Here is a 15,426-nt window from a genome sequence, read left to right as displayed (position 1 = left end):
CACTGTGAAAGGACAGCACTCAGAGGTAAAGGCCACAACTGTGATTTGTACTGAATGAGTGCAGGGATGAAACTCTGTGTACCCAGCCTTTCCCATTAGAACAGCTCACAGAAAGCTCCCCTGCCTCCAGCTTTGGCCACACGATGGAGGAAGTCACAGGGACTGAGGAATGTGCACCAGGGAGAGCAAATAAACAGAGGTGTGCAAAACTGCTAAAAATAACCCAGGAATTGGGGCTCTTGGAGGGGAACACAGGCACTCAGTTGTTCACCACCACCTACCACAATTGAGGCCTTGTATGAACAGGTGGGTGGCTTTCCTGGCAAATCCTATCTTAAAAAAACCACCACAGAGAAAAATCCCTCCTCAATCATTCCTGCAGCCCCTCTGTTTTCATCTAGATTCTTGCCAGAGGTTGTCAAAACAAGAAAGAAAAAATAAAGCTTCAACATGTTCTTTGCTGTTTTCCCACTGCTTTCCAGGGCATTGATGTGTTGTTCCAGGCAGCCCAAAAGTGAATGCCAGAACGCTGGTGACAAGGGACAGGGCTGGCAGGGGACACAGCAGCCAGCAGTGCCAGGAACAGGCAGCAACCTGTCTGAGACTGCCATGCACGGAGCCCCAGAAGGAAAAGGTCCTGAAGAACCCAGTGAGAACTGGAAATGGGATTGAATTATAGATCCCTGTGTTCTTGAGGTCTCAAAATTGAGTAACACAAGCATCAGGCACAGCACGAGGAGGGGAGCATGTGATGGAAAGCTCAGCAGAGGCACTGGAGAGATTGGGTTGTGTAAGACTGGGACTGCAAACCAAACCCACTGGTAAGAAACATAAGCACTCAGATATTTTTGTTCCAATTCCCACTTCTAAGTTCAGTGTGGGTAAACCTCCCAAAGTCAGGAGTGATCTGTGTGTGTTAAGAAATTGCCTTGCGTCAAAATTTCCTGGTGATGTCTTTTATTTCTTTGACTCCTGCCTTAATTTAAATTAAGATAAACCCAGATAAGCCCAAGTCTCTCAAAGCAGAACCTCAAAGCAAATATTTCTGTCTTTTTTCTTTTTTTTTCCTCCCCTTTTTGGCCAGGCTTCTCAGAAGTCTCCTTTCAACTCACCCAAGTCTGAAATTTGCTGAAAGTGTAAACCCAAGCTTAGACTCAGGTTAGCTGATCTCCACTGGGTGCAGAGGATGGGCATGATGAGCACAGACATTATCTTTGCTCTAGCCCTTCACTGGGGATGGAGCCAGGCCCATCTCCTGCACTTTCACACTCTCATTTCTGGAGCAGACATCATGGATGGCAGGAGCCCAGCTCCAACAAGAGCAGTGAAACTCCTTGGAAGGGGTGACACAGCCAGACCAGGACATGGGGAACGGCCCAGACCATGGCACCAGAGCTGTTAAACACCCAAAAAACACAGCACTGGTGCTTTTCCCACCTCCCATGGGTGCCAAACCCCTTTCTGGGCAGCATTTAAAGTGATTTCACTCCTGGTCCACAGGAGTGGTTACTACAGCTTGTGTTGGCAGCAGAGCCCAGGTAACTCAGCTGGCCTCAGCTCACCTCGGTGTGCCTCCCACCAGCACTGGGGACAACACAGCAAGGCTTGGGGTCAGCATCAGGGTCTGGGGTCTCAGGGCTCTGTGCTGTGCCACACACTGCAGCTGGTTTTAAAGAAGTCAGGTGTCACTGCTTTCTATGGCCTGGGACAGGGCCATCCCCTGCTCCAACTCACACCACAGCAACCCCTTTTGCTCCTCAGCTCCCTGTGCTGGGCACTGGGGGGGCTCCAGGAAGCCAAGAGCCAGGTCAGTGGAGCTCATCAGGCTGGACAAGCATCAAGGTGTTCTGATGCCTGGAGAGGCTCTCTAGAACAGAGGCTAGACAGAGTTAAGAGATAAAGGGTAGGTATTTATTAAAGGCCTTCAAAGGGTACACCTTGGGCAGAGTAAGAACCTCACAGAGGCTGCACACAAGATGGATGACAGCCGTGAGTTTTTCAGACAGATATAAGCTTGGTCTATTTGCATATCAGAGGTTAATTGTCCAATTACAGCTTCAGGTAATGAAGTCACTTACTCCAAGTTTGTCTCCCCTAATTCACTGTTGTTGATATTTTTCTGGGCCTGAGACAGTAAGGTGTCCTTGAGTTTCAGACCTAAAGAGAAATTGTTTTGTCTGAATAAAATGGGAGAACAGCAGCTGACAGGCTGTGGAGTTTTAGAGTTATACACTAGAGCAGTAGTGATCTGAAAAACATAAACCTTAAACTTAAGGCATCACTTCCACTTTGTCCTGAAGACAAAAATCTGCACCTGAGCACACCAAGAGAAAGAGCAGCCTGTGCATACGTGGCATGATTCCCAGGGAGACTGCACCGAGCTGTGGAATACCCCACCCAGCACAAGGCACACTGGGATCCCCTTCCCTGGCAACCTCAGCACAGCTCCCCACATCTTCCCATCCTTGCCCACTGATGGAGTCAAACACAGCAGGATCAGTTCAGCTGCTTTCTGACTGACTTCATGTGGCCTCAGCTCCAGTGCCTGATAAGATAATCTGCACTCCTGGCTTCCTCTGGGTCACTGGGGATCCTACAGAGCCTGATCAAAGCAGATCTGGCTGCTCCTCTGCTGCTTCAGCAGTACCAACAGCAGCACAACAAGTCTGGCCTGGGCCAGGCTGATATGAACTGTAAAAATAGTTTTCAGACTGCATAGGCATAGGAAAGACTTTGAAGGGAATAAATAACTAACCTCACTTGCAGAGGCACATATTTGACCATATTACCTCATCTCAGCTGCAAACTGTCCAGCTCACAGCTGGTCCTCCTGATTTCTTCCCCTTGAAAAACTGCACCCAGCTCCCCCCAAAGCTGGATTAACAGCCTCCTTAACTGGGGATGTCCTTGGCCATTTGCTCCCTATTTCAGATGAAGAAAGCAAACTTGAAATTTTTTATGTATCACTTCAACCACTTTATTCCTTGCTCGAGACACCTGGTTATAGCATTGCCATTTCATAACTGCTATAGAGTAGACACTCTTTATAGCAGTCAGGACAGGATTTTTCTGCTTACTTAGTCTAGTTTTCAGTCTGGTTAAGCTCCAATGACTACAGGAATTACTTTTATTTCCAGTGCTGCATGCAAGTCAGCTTAGAAGCTGGTCTGATACAGTTTCCAGGCACTTGGCCCCCATGTTTCACAAAGTTATGGGTAGGAATGGTATTCCAAGAGAACTTCTGAAGGAAAAAGCAAGGCAGCAAAGAGAGGGAATGGAATAAAATATCTTTCAACTCTGCAGTTAATGTCTGTTCTGGGGTTTTCAGTTTTCCACCAGTTCAGGAAATATCAGGAAGGTTGAAGATAACGAGGATACAAGAGCCAGTCTTCCCTATCTTTAGACAGAAGGTGCTCCAAAATTTGCTGCTCTTACACACAGCAAGGAGAAAACCCCTGTCCTGCCCCGTGCCCTGCAAGGTGCTGCAGGAATCAACCTCCTGAGGTCATGGTGAGCACTGGTGGGACATGGTCCTGGAGTCAGCATGGATGGATGGAACACAACAACACCCATCAAGAATGGCAAACCTCCAGAACCCTTGGCTTTGAGGAGTTCTGCACAGCTCATCTGTGGATGAGGGCTGCCTGTGAAAACCCCTGAAATCCTTGGCTGTTGGCAGAGGGAAACTGAGGTAGGGTTTCTCTTTGTAAACTGCATCACAAAAAATAGAGACAGCACTAATGTCAGGTTCAAAACCACTGTCAGGTGTGTGGGTAGCGCTCTCAGGACTTCTTGCATCCCCCAATAAAACCATTTATGACCTCAAGAACTCCTGTGTCAAAGCAGATAGTCTCCTGCAAAGAGGTAATTCAGCATTGCATTGGATAAGTCACCCCTGTGGTCTCAAATAAGACATTTACAAAAACCCCCATCTAGCTTAGCTTATAAATGAAGGGTTTTTCATCTTTAGTAACAGAACATAAATTCTATGTATTTGCCTGCTGGTACTTAGTCTGCAAAGTGAAAAAGGTGTACATTTTCCAGGTTTTCTCTATGACTCCAAAAGGTAAAGCAATTTCCTCCCTCAGATTCCCCCTGAATCAGAAGGGGGAAGAAGGGTTGTTATGGAAATGTTGAAGTTGCCAGGATTTTGATAAGGACATGGAAGCAGGCACAGCCACCCTGGCATCACAGATGACCGAGGCAAAGCAGACTAGTGACTAATACCACATGCAGCAAGCACAGTCCAAAGTAATTCGGGTCAAAAGTGCTGTGTTTTCCTCTTTCATTTATAAAGCAAGACAGGAAATGTATAAAAGCTGACGGGATCATTAGGGATTTTATAAATGCTGCTTCCTGTGGTACAGAAAAAGGAAAGGAGAGAGGCATGGGGCCAAATTATGTGCTGGAGCAGACACACGCGGCTGATGCCGCTCTACAAACTGGTGGACCTGCACCCAGAAGGATAAGGAGATCCAGGTTCTGGTCTGCTGTGAAAAACAGGGCAAAAGCTTAAAAAAAAAGCTTAAAAACTGTCCCAGAGGGCAGGTGGTGAGGTGGTGCTCCCCACGGGAAGGCTCCAGCACCTGCACATTTGATGAGTCAGCAGCCCTGGCCCCAACCTGAAACCCGGGACAGGAGGCCCCAGGATGGGAGGGGGAGTTGGTTTTGTTTTATTTTCTTCAAGGCTTTCTCTATGAAAACATAACCTCCTACCAACATCAGACCGTTTCACCGAGCTGACAAAGTCAAATAATGAATTTTGGCACTTTCCTTTGGTATCTACTACCCCTCTCCGAGTCATGCTCTGGGAATCTGGAGCGAGAAGGGCTAGCAGGGAGGCAGGCTCGTGTTTGTCTTGGAGAGCTGCACACAAACCCAATGTGAAGCATCACTCTTCGTTCTGCTCTCATCCTTGGCCACAGGCAGGGAGCCCAGGGTGCTGATGGCTGCTCCAAAAGCCTCGTGCCTTTGGTACCCATATTCCAGCATGTTCAGAAAAACAAAGGGGAAGGGAAGTGGTGGCACATGGATTTGTTTAAGAGGGAAGAAAAGAGCAGAGAAACAACGCTCACCACAGGACTGGGTAGCTTTAGTAGCATGCCATGGCTTGGAGGTGTTCCCAGGGGACCCCTGGCCAGCCCCTGCCTCCCAGTCCAGGCAGGATGGGAGCTCCTTATTTACCCAGTCCAGTTCAGCACTGTCCAGAGCAGGAGCCAAACCTCAGCAGCCAAACCTCAGCTCCAGAGCTGGTTATCGAGTACCAACACACCAGCAGTGTCTCAGGGGCTTTAGGAGTTCTGGACCACAGCATCCCTGTCCTACAATCCCTCTGCAGGTGTATCCAAGAGCACTTCCAGCAGAGAGAGTGGGTGAGGGGTGTGTAAGTCAGGCTGAATCGTGGCTGTGGAGCTGCAGGGATGTGCAGCATCCTCGGGGCCCTCTGCACCAGCGTGGATTCGCCTGCCTGATCCAACAGACGGGGAGGAGACGATGCTGGAGGAGCCACAGGCTCTGCCACAGATAAACCCACTGTGAGCAGCACAGCCAAAGCTCTCCAAGTGTTTGGGTTGTTCAGGAGCCAAAGCAAACACATTTGCTCTGCAGGTTACAGAAGGCTGTTAAACCAGCCGTGCGACCAACTCCTCCAAGCCAAAAATTATCTTCTTCCTCTGCACTGCAGCCTAATTCCTACAGTGACCCTGTTCAGTTCTCCTGCTGCTCAAAGATGCACATTATAAATGAAAGGATGAATATGTCAAACCCCAGATTCATTGTCTTTCTTGTTTAATGGGCTTTTTGCTACTTGCAATTGAGCTCAGTCTTGGCCAAAACAGGGAAGAACAGCAAGGATTCTCCCTTAAATATTTGAGACTGAAAAGGCAGCTGATATATCCCTACAGCAGAAGACACAAGGGCAGAATTCATGTCTGGCTTTTATGTAGGGTGTTGTCAAGCAGATACCTCCTGCTCACCACTGCATTTGCTCCTGCAAGGAGTTCCTTTGTGACCACGTTCCCTGAAGGCTGGTGAGACTGGGCTGGCACCAGCTCACTCGGAAGGTGGTGGCAGGAAGTCATGTTGGACTTGTGTCAGTAGGAAGGGAGGAGTCCCTGGCTGTCCCTTGCTCCTCTCTTTGCACAAATAGCAGGTCAGCTGCAGGTGACAGGCACCAAGGGCCCAATCCTGCCCATGAAGCAGATGCCAGGGATGCTCATCAGAGGTGGCACACAGCAGAACACCCAAGGTGCCATCTGGCTTGATAACAGGAGACACTTGGAGGAATATTAATCCCAGAGCACCTGTCTTGTGAGGTTTTTCTGATCTCCATTGTACTTTGTCCCTGATGAGTCATGCTTAACTCATAGCACCAACCTCTGCCCCAAATCCATCAGGTTTAAATTGCTGTTTTTCTTGCCCTGAGCCCCAGCCCAGCCCAGCCTGGCCTGGCCTGGATGCTCTGCAAACACATTCAGCCTCCAGGAGGAAGACAACCCTGCTTCTCTAAAGCCATTTTCACAAGATACCTGCAGCAGCTCTGAAAATGCCCACATCTCTCCAAAACACCCATTGTAGGAGTGTTGTTTGTGTGGACCAGCAGCTCTTATGCCACATGCTGTTGCAATACCTGCCTATCTCATCAGATCTTCTCTTCTGTCAGCAAACAAGTCCTAAACACCACTCAGCATCCCCACAGCACTGCTTGCTGCCACAGCATCTCCTCACACAGCCCTTGCACAACAACCAGACAATCTGGATTACTCACTGGCACAGTTTGCTCAAGTTTCTTCACTTATCAGAAATCAAAGGAGGATTTTTATATTTGTCAAGGAGACAGCACCTAACATTGCGCCAGGCAGGCTGATGGTTGTCAGGGCTACAGAGCCTGCAGCCTTCAAGCCATAAACCAACCTTTTAGGGATTAAGGAAAAACTCTCCCCTGAGTATAGGTTAGTTCTCACTTGCTGACAAGATATTTCTTTCCTTTTCCTCACCAATGTCCAGCCAGTCGCTGTAGGAGCAGGATGGCTGTGGGATGTGCACTGCCTTTCTCAGAGGCTTGGGGGAGCCAACCATTTAAATAACAACAAAACAGAAAGGAAAAAAAAAAAAACAGAAAAAATATCCCACTTTCATTTATTTTCACCTTCACTGACAGCATAAACACACTGCAACTGCTCCACAACAGCACGCTACACCCAAATTATTTCTGTGGTTGTTTATTTACTGAGATTATAGTCATGCCTCAAGGCCTCATCTTTGTTGTCTGAAACTTTGTGGGCAACATTTTCTGGAGGAACAGAATGATTTCCAGTATTCCCCATCCAGCCCTGTGACTTGGCCAGGGTCACCCAGCTGGGCAGTGGCAGAGCAGGGACAGCAAGGAGCAGTCCTGGGCTGACCTGTCAGCACCCCCTTCCTGCTTCCAGTTGCAGAGACACCAAGGAGCAGGTCATCGTGGTGAAATCAGTGGAATTAGGCAGTTAAACCTTGCATGGCATCTTGGCTCAGGTCAATTAAAAAAGAAATAAATTGACAACAAAGTCAGTTTCACTGTGAGAAAATCATCTGCTGTACAGGTTTAGCAAAGAGCATATATAGGAAGTAAAAAAAAAAACAAACAAAAAAGAAACTCAGCAAGAGAAAAGAGCTCAAGAAGATCTGAACAGCAAAGGACAGAACTACCTTCAGTACCTGAGCTTACTTTCAATCAGGAGGGAGGGGACAAATGAACAGATATAGCAGCCTTAATTTCTTCAGCAGGTACAGAAACCAAGAAGGAGCAATAGACACCAAAACCACCAATCATTAATGGCTAATGAATCCTCAGCTAAACCAGGCAGCAAGGTTCACATGAGCCCCCAGATCCTGGAACAGGAGAGGCTTTGCCAGCCCAAGGGAGCTCCCAGGGGCTGAACACAGCCCAACCTTCGTGGCCTAACGAGGTCCAGCAATTTATAGAAAAACAAGTTTGACACAGGCTGCAGGGCAAGGAGGGAGATTTGACACCAATTAGGAAACACTGGAAAGAGGAGCCTAGGCAGAGGGAGTGCAGCTTCCAAAAGCCGTGCTTTGCCAAGTCACTGATGGGGTATAATTGGAATATCTCAGACAAGTGAAAGCAGGAACACTAGCAGGAATTTCTACATGTGTAGTGAGTGGGGAGAATGTCATATATTCCATCTGAAGGGGTAGCAAAGGAAAGATAGCCAAGAGCAGTTTTCCAAATGGAGAGCCAGATAAAATAGTATATTAGATCCATTTTTTGGCAGCAGGAGAAGACTTTAAGGGTCTAGATAAAGGCACAGGGAATCTTTCACCTTTCCAAAGTCCAATCTCCATTTAATGCTGTCTAAAATGTGGGGATCCAGCTGAATCAATCCCCAGTTACAACGTGACTACACCATATTTACCATGGACAGACACCAGCGCTGTTGTCAGAAGTCAAAATCAAGGAAGACACGGGCTGTGCTCAGGTTTAGGCTCACAGAGTTTCACATTGACATTCTATCAGTTTCTGTTTGTTTGGGTGAGATCAAAAACCAGAAAAGTTTGGTCAACAGCTTACAGTTACCCCTGGTTTCTACTTGAAAGCAAATGGCCTGCACCAAACTGCTTCCAGATTTGCTCTGAGGACTTGCAGCCTTTGAGGCATCAGCCAGGGAACCTGTAGGAAATTCAGATTTGAACCCAAGTATGGCAATGGAATCATGGCTCACAGCTTTCAGCCTTCATCAGCCTTCTTCACCCTCACTCCATTCCCACCCCAGTGCCTTTGCTCCAGGAGGCTCAAATGATACCACAGACCCACATAATGTGGGGTTCTTCCTGCTGGCTTTGTAGGATCATGAAATGCTTTGGGTTGAAAGGGACCCTAAAGATGATCTTGTTCCACCCCCTGCCATGGCAGGGACACCTTCCACTGTCCCAGGCTGCTCTGAGCCCCGTCCAGCCTGGCCTTGGACACTTCCAGGGATCCAGGGGCAGCCACAGCTGCTCTGGAAACTTGTGCCAGAGCCTCACCACCCCCACAGGGAAGCATTTCCTCCTAACATCTAGGTTAGATCTCTGCTTTTCCATTTAAAATCATTTCCCCATTGTCCTTTGTAATAAGTCTCTCTCCCCCTTTTCATAAGCTCCCTTTAAGCACCTTAGAATTTCTCCTTGGAATGCCTTGCATGAAAACAAGTGGAGAAGCAACTCCAGAACCAGGATGACAGCAGAGGCCAGCTCGATCCCAGCAACTGCTGCACTGGCTGCTGGGCTCACAAGGCAAATAAATGCCATGGAACATCAGCTCTGCAAACATGCTGTGTCCACAAGACAAAGGATTCAGATGAAGCAAAGAATCTGGAAACAATGAGTGAGCATTTTTCTGAGACATCTTGGTGATGTAGAGAGTAGAATTTAATGCTACTCAAAAGTTCTGCTGAATTTCTCCAAGGACTGCCCTAGATTCAGCTCACTTTTATGATATATTGCTTTATAGGACCCACAAGTGCCTTCCCAAAATACAACCCCCAGACTCTCTGAAGATCCAGCAGCACTGTGACTATTCTAAGATCAAGAGCAAGTTATTAATACCTAGCAGCAGCGTGTGAATTGAAGGGGCAGGATGAGCTGCCCACAAATAAACAAAACTATAATATTCTATTTTGAGGCACAAGTGTGAGTGGATGAAGTGCTGGAGGGGCCCTGTCAGTGTTTTGGACACAGCACAGTTCAGTGCCAAAAGTCAGAGCAAAGAGAACTAATAGTTTAAATTTGGGGCACAGAGATTGAAAATTTGCTCTAAAATCCCCCAGAAAATGTCCCCTATGGAAATTTGGAGAACTACAGAGTGAGCTGCTGAGATTTCCTCTTCACTCCATTAGCACAGGGCTCAGATTTTGGTGAAAGCGCCTTGAAGTTCAGCTTTGTGGGTAAAGAAAGTCACTGGAATTTGTTGCTCACAGAATTTGTCCCAGTAGGTTAAGATTTTCTCAATATTTTTCTGCCCAGCAGATGAAATGATAATTCTTTTCTCTTGTGCAAAGTCATGAAACAAAGGGTTGCACTCTGAGCAAGAAAACACATTAGATACCTGCCCAAACACGAGGCTTAAATAGACATTTTGTGCATCTCTCATTACATTTGTTCAACCCTTGTACAACTAAAGAGTCCTGAGACTTTATTCTTTTTTTTTTAGAAAACACTGGGATCTGTGTAAAATGGGTACTTCCTGAAGATATTCCCTTTGGGTTGTTAAGTTCGTTGTGGGTCTTGGGACCCCATAAAGGGAGAGCAGACTCCCTTCTGCCAGAAAGTTAATAACCAGCACAGAAAGCAGAGCTGCTGCTGACAGACATTGTTTCCATAACCTATAGACAGAGAGGGCAGAGGGGACAGGGGAGATCAATGGGCCTGGAGTGTGTGTGGAAGCCAGCGTGTCTCTGATCAGGTTTCCTCCAGGGGCTCGATCTCTATTTTTTTAACTTAACAGAAAAAATATCTCCCAGCCCTGAAGAGTGAGTTTGGACATAGATCTTCAGCCATAATAGAATAAAAAAAAATTAAAAAAAATAAAAAAAAGAAAGAAAAAAAAGAAAAAGGAAAAAAAGAAAAAGCTAAAAGCATATTCTTCTCCAATTACAGTGGTGTGAAACCAAGCAATTGGTTTACAGTGCTGTGACTGGAAGCACAGATTATCTTATCATTTTACATGTTTTCATCCAGATTAATGAAGCTTTCATGCTTAGAGTATATTGGTCAACACTTAGCAGTAACATCCCATGTTTAAGTGTTTGTAAAAGCACTTGTAAAACAATGAGGACTGTTATTTCTACAGCCAGGATTCTGAAGAAAATGAGTCATATCCAGCAGCACTGACTTTTTCTTTGTCCCTTCCTCTCATTACTCCTAACCTGGAACTCTTGAACTTCTTGGCACTTTTCAGTCACATTTTCATAGGCATCAGGAGGATATTCAGACTCCACCAGCTCTGTAGTTTCCAGACACCCCAAATAGAATTTAAGTCTCCTCAACCCTCTCTGGATCTCAGAGAGCTCCCATCTGCACTGCTCCAGCTCTGAACACATTTCCATATCGTGGGTACCAGAGAAACCCTAGAAACCATCAGATCTGCTTTCTGCCATGGTTTGTTCGAGGCCTTCTCCTGCCCCTGAAGCAGGTGCACTGAGATGTAAGAAATGTGCTTTTCTGGTGCAGCATCTTCAGCTAATTAATAGAAACATAGGTTGGAAAAGACCCTTAAGGCACCACATCCAACCTTAAATCTAAAACAAGATCTGCTCCTTCCATGAATCTGTACAACAAGAACAGACCTGCCATTCCCAGGTGGAAGATGAGCTCTCAACTCACAAGGAACCACATCCAGGGCTGGAAAATGCCCTTACCAGAAGCACAGGTGAAGTTACACCAAAACACCCCTTTAGCAACCCCTGCTTAAAACTCCTTGCTTGTGTCTTTTCCTGAATTTAATGGTGAAGTTTGGGCTCCAGATCCTTTGCACACCAGTGAGTTGCACTGGAAGCTGTGTGCCCAGCCACCCCTGCTAGACAGAAACTGTGTGTCAGGTCCTGTGCATTGCAAAGGGCTCTTCCTCCCCCTCAAAACAGGGTCATTCATGCAAGGCTCAAACGCTGGACATACACATGCCAGCCCCTCAGAGCTGACTTTCAACATCCCAAAGCCATTTATCACTCAGCATCCTTATCCTGGTTTAAAATCCCCAAGTCACAAGGCAAACAACATTTTTCTGTGCTTTTGTACGTTTCTGACTGCCTTTCTCCTTCCGTCTATTCAGCTGCTTCAATGAGCTCCCCCAGTGATCCCAATCTCGGCCGTTCTCCTCAGTGCCACCATTGTGCACCCACAATACCTTTGGGGCTGCCCCATCCAAGCATGTCCATACCAGTTTCCCCCATCAATTCCCCCACAATTTAGCAGTGCCATCTGATTCACAGCTTTTTTTTTTATGTTCCCCCGATAGCAGAGACCCCAGCAAGCTGCTCTGGCTGCTTTAGCATTTTAAACAGCTTTACCCTGAACTGGTCAGCTGAAAAGCACTTATTTCTACAGAAAAGGAGATGACATCAGCTGATGTGGGATAACCATGACAACCTCCCCAGACCAGCAGGGCCACATGCTATTTGAATAAGAAAGTTTAACTCCCAACAACTCTCCAGGCAGGACCTCCAGTTCTAATTGGCAGGGTGAGCACACGTCACTTTTTGCACACACGTGTGCTCCCCCCAGCATTTTTATGAACTAAAGACTCCTAAGACATGGAGAAGACAGTGGTAAAAGGAAATCTTTCCAAAGTGGCATTCTGCATTCCTACCTGCCACAGAGCTGACGTGCAAATAAAGAGGATATTAGCCCCAAAAGCTTTCTTCACTTTGTTTTCTAGCACCAGCATCAAACAATTGACCATTCCTCCTAAGAAATGAGCTTTGGGATTTGACACATGACTTCAGGAGTCAGGCTCCTCATCTTTAATCATCTGCTAGGAAAGCAGAGAACTGAATGCATTTCAAAGCTTGGGTTTGGATCCAAAGCAAAGCCAAATTCATCTTCTAAATTTCATCTTCCTACAGAAAGGAACCCATGGTTGGTGTTTTCTTGCTCAGGTGGGGTGGCTTTTAAACAGGCTGATGTGCAGAAGCTAGAGGCAGTGTGCTGGATCTGGAGAGGTTAACTCTCCTCTGCTGCAGTTTTGAAGCATGGTTGCATTCTGGAAAGCCCCACTCTTACTTTCTACACCATTCCTTTCCAGCATATAGACTCTTTATCAAAATAAATAAGTGTAGGAGGATTAGCCTTCTGGATCCAGAATCTCTTACTCCCCACTTCTTCATAATAGTGTATTTATAAAACACATGTGTCCCATTTTGGGGCAATTTAAAGTTTGCCTAGTACATAAATGCTTCGTTGAAACAGCTGCTCACAGTCTGTTAGTATAAATATTTTTCACCATTTTCTGATCATCATGAAGGGAGGCCCAGGCCAGAGCCATGGATTCAAACAGCCCTGCATGTCAGAGGTGTTCAGTATTTACATTCACATAAATACTTCAGGGCTTGAGCCTGCTCCCTTCCAGGCTCTGGGAACTTTGCACCCCTTGGGTCCTCCCTGGTGGAGAAACCTCCAAGAGATGAGGGCACAGGGAAGCCAGGTGTGTTTGCAGGAGCCCTCTGGAGCATCTCTGTGCAGCAGGACTTGTCTGGATACACTTATGCAGGCATTTCAGCTCTGCATTGACACATCCACCAAAAAGGAGCAGTTTCTGTGTCACCACATGTGTCACCACATGTCCCTGCTCCAGACTGCTGCTCCATCTATCCCTGCTCCAGACCTCTCTTCATGCAGCCTACAGCTCACTGGGTCAGGAAACTGAAATAGAAGGATGATTAATTAGGCTGAAATAAAAGATTTTCACCCCTCTTTCTCACCTCTGCCTTACGTGTTTCTTGCAAGTTTGGAAAAAAATGAGCGGAGCGAAAATCAAAACCCCAACTATGAGGGATGCAGCCTGGATTGTGCAGCCCCAACCCTGATAAACACTCCCAACCCAACACCAGCAGATTGGACATAACTCACAAACAAAATGAACCTCTCGTCACCTACAACAACATCCTAATTTGAGACCAGCAGGCCCCAAGGGGTCTAGCTGGGAACAGGCAAGTCTCCTCCTCCTAACACGTCCCTGCCAGTGTGGAACAAAGACTTGTTCACTGGCCCAAAAGATCTGTTTGACTTGGAAAAATTAATCATGCCCAGAAAGCCAGTCTCCTTGAGATCAGGAGGCTCAATTCCACATTTCATTAAACCCCTGCCCTTCTGGAATAACTGCAGCTGAGGCAGCAGGGTCACATCTGATTCATACTGTGACTGGGAATGAAACCCGAACCGCGGGCTCAGATCATTAATCCTGTTATCTGCTGCCTCCCTGCATCAATCCAGAGAGGAGGAAGCCTCTTTATCGCAGCTCTATGCCTCATGATGAAATAATTCAACTGGATTAAATCAGCTCTTTGGATGCATCAATCACGCTATTGTCCCTGGAGCAGGAAGTTTCCTCCTTAGCCTTTACCCACCTCTGCCCTGACCCATATTCCAAGGACTTCCCTGCACATTTTGCTCATGTCTGTATTTTGCATTCACTTACACAAGCAGTCGTGTCCTGTGAGCAAGAGCAATAAAAAAAAAGCTAATAAACAATAAAGTGAATAACTCTTAAAGTAATGCAAGATCTGATAGATACAGACAGAGATGCCTGGTGAGATTTTCATTAGAAGCAACTTGTAACATGCTGAGATTTCCTCCAAGTAGGGTGTTGAACAAAGCATTTTGGCACTTTGAAACTATCACTAAGCACCTGCCTGAATGGAAATCTCACTCAGGAACCCACATCTTCAAAAAAGATGTTGACTCCCAGTAAGGCTTGAGCAGTATCAGATGCAGAATCTCCCTCTAAGGCAGCATTGGAGCAAGACACCAGTCAGATACACTGTCCATGTGATTTCCCAGCTAGAGCCTGTGGGTAAGAACTGGGAAACTCAGGGACCAGAGCAACTAAATGTGACAACAACGACTCTAGTTCTTTGCTAAAAATCAATAGTGACATTGGAAACTCCAAAGGAGAAGCTTTTTTATCTCAAGCCCCTTTCTTGACATGGGCATGACAGCAAAATCCACATCCCACTTTATGGTTCGGTTGCTGTGCTTTGAGAGATCAAAAATCAGACAACACAGGAACAATTTTTCCCTCAGCTTTTAACCTTTGGGACTTCTTCTGGGGGTGTCAGTGAGGTCTGCTTGTTCAGCAGTGCTGTTAGAAGGAGGGGAGAAGCACAGGGATAGCATTTTCCCTGGGAACTTTGCACCCTAAAGCACTTGTGTTGTCCAGGCCTTTCTCCCAAAATCAGTCCAGAACTATCAAGGTGCCCCCCTGCTCCTCACTAGCCCCTGTCTGAACTCACACCATGGAATGAGTTGTTTCACTTTAGCAGAGATGTGGTGCAAAGGGACTCTGGGGGAGGGAAGCAAAAGTGATCAGAAAGGATCAGCTGTTGGGCTGTGTGGGATTTGGAATCCATATGAGCTCCACAGTAACAAAATAGGCATTATTCCATAGCATTATTTGCTATTCCATAGCATCTCCTGATGCAGAGATAAACCACCACCACCTCCTTGCATTACCCTCTTCCAAGTGAGAGCAGTGAGAAACATGACAAAAAAGCATTCCCATTTAAATTCATGCCCTTTTTCCCCCTATCCCAAATGCACATTTGCTTAGAGCCTCAGGTTAACAAAAACCACAAAGCCCCACTTAGCCAAAACCACAACATTTTCCTTGATTTGGGGTCAAAACTGACAAGTTCTGCCTGTTTTTCTCTTGCAACCATCAGACTTCTCAGGTTC

This window comes from Pseudopodoces humilis, chromosome 21 (genome assembly GCF_049639895.1).
Source record: "Pseudopodoces humilis isolate 2021_Gansu_Grassland_sample_001 chromosome 21, ASM4963989v1, whole genome shotgun sequence".
NCBI classification, from domain to species: Eukaryota; Metazoa; Chordata; class Aves; order Passeriformes; family Paridae; genus Pseudopodoces; species Pseudopodoces humilis.
Note: the sequence above shows the minus strand (reverse complement) of the source record.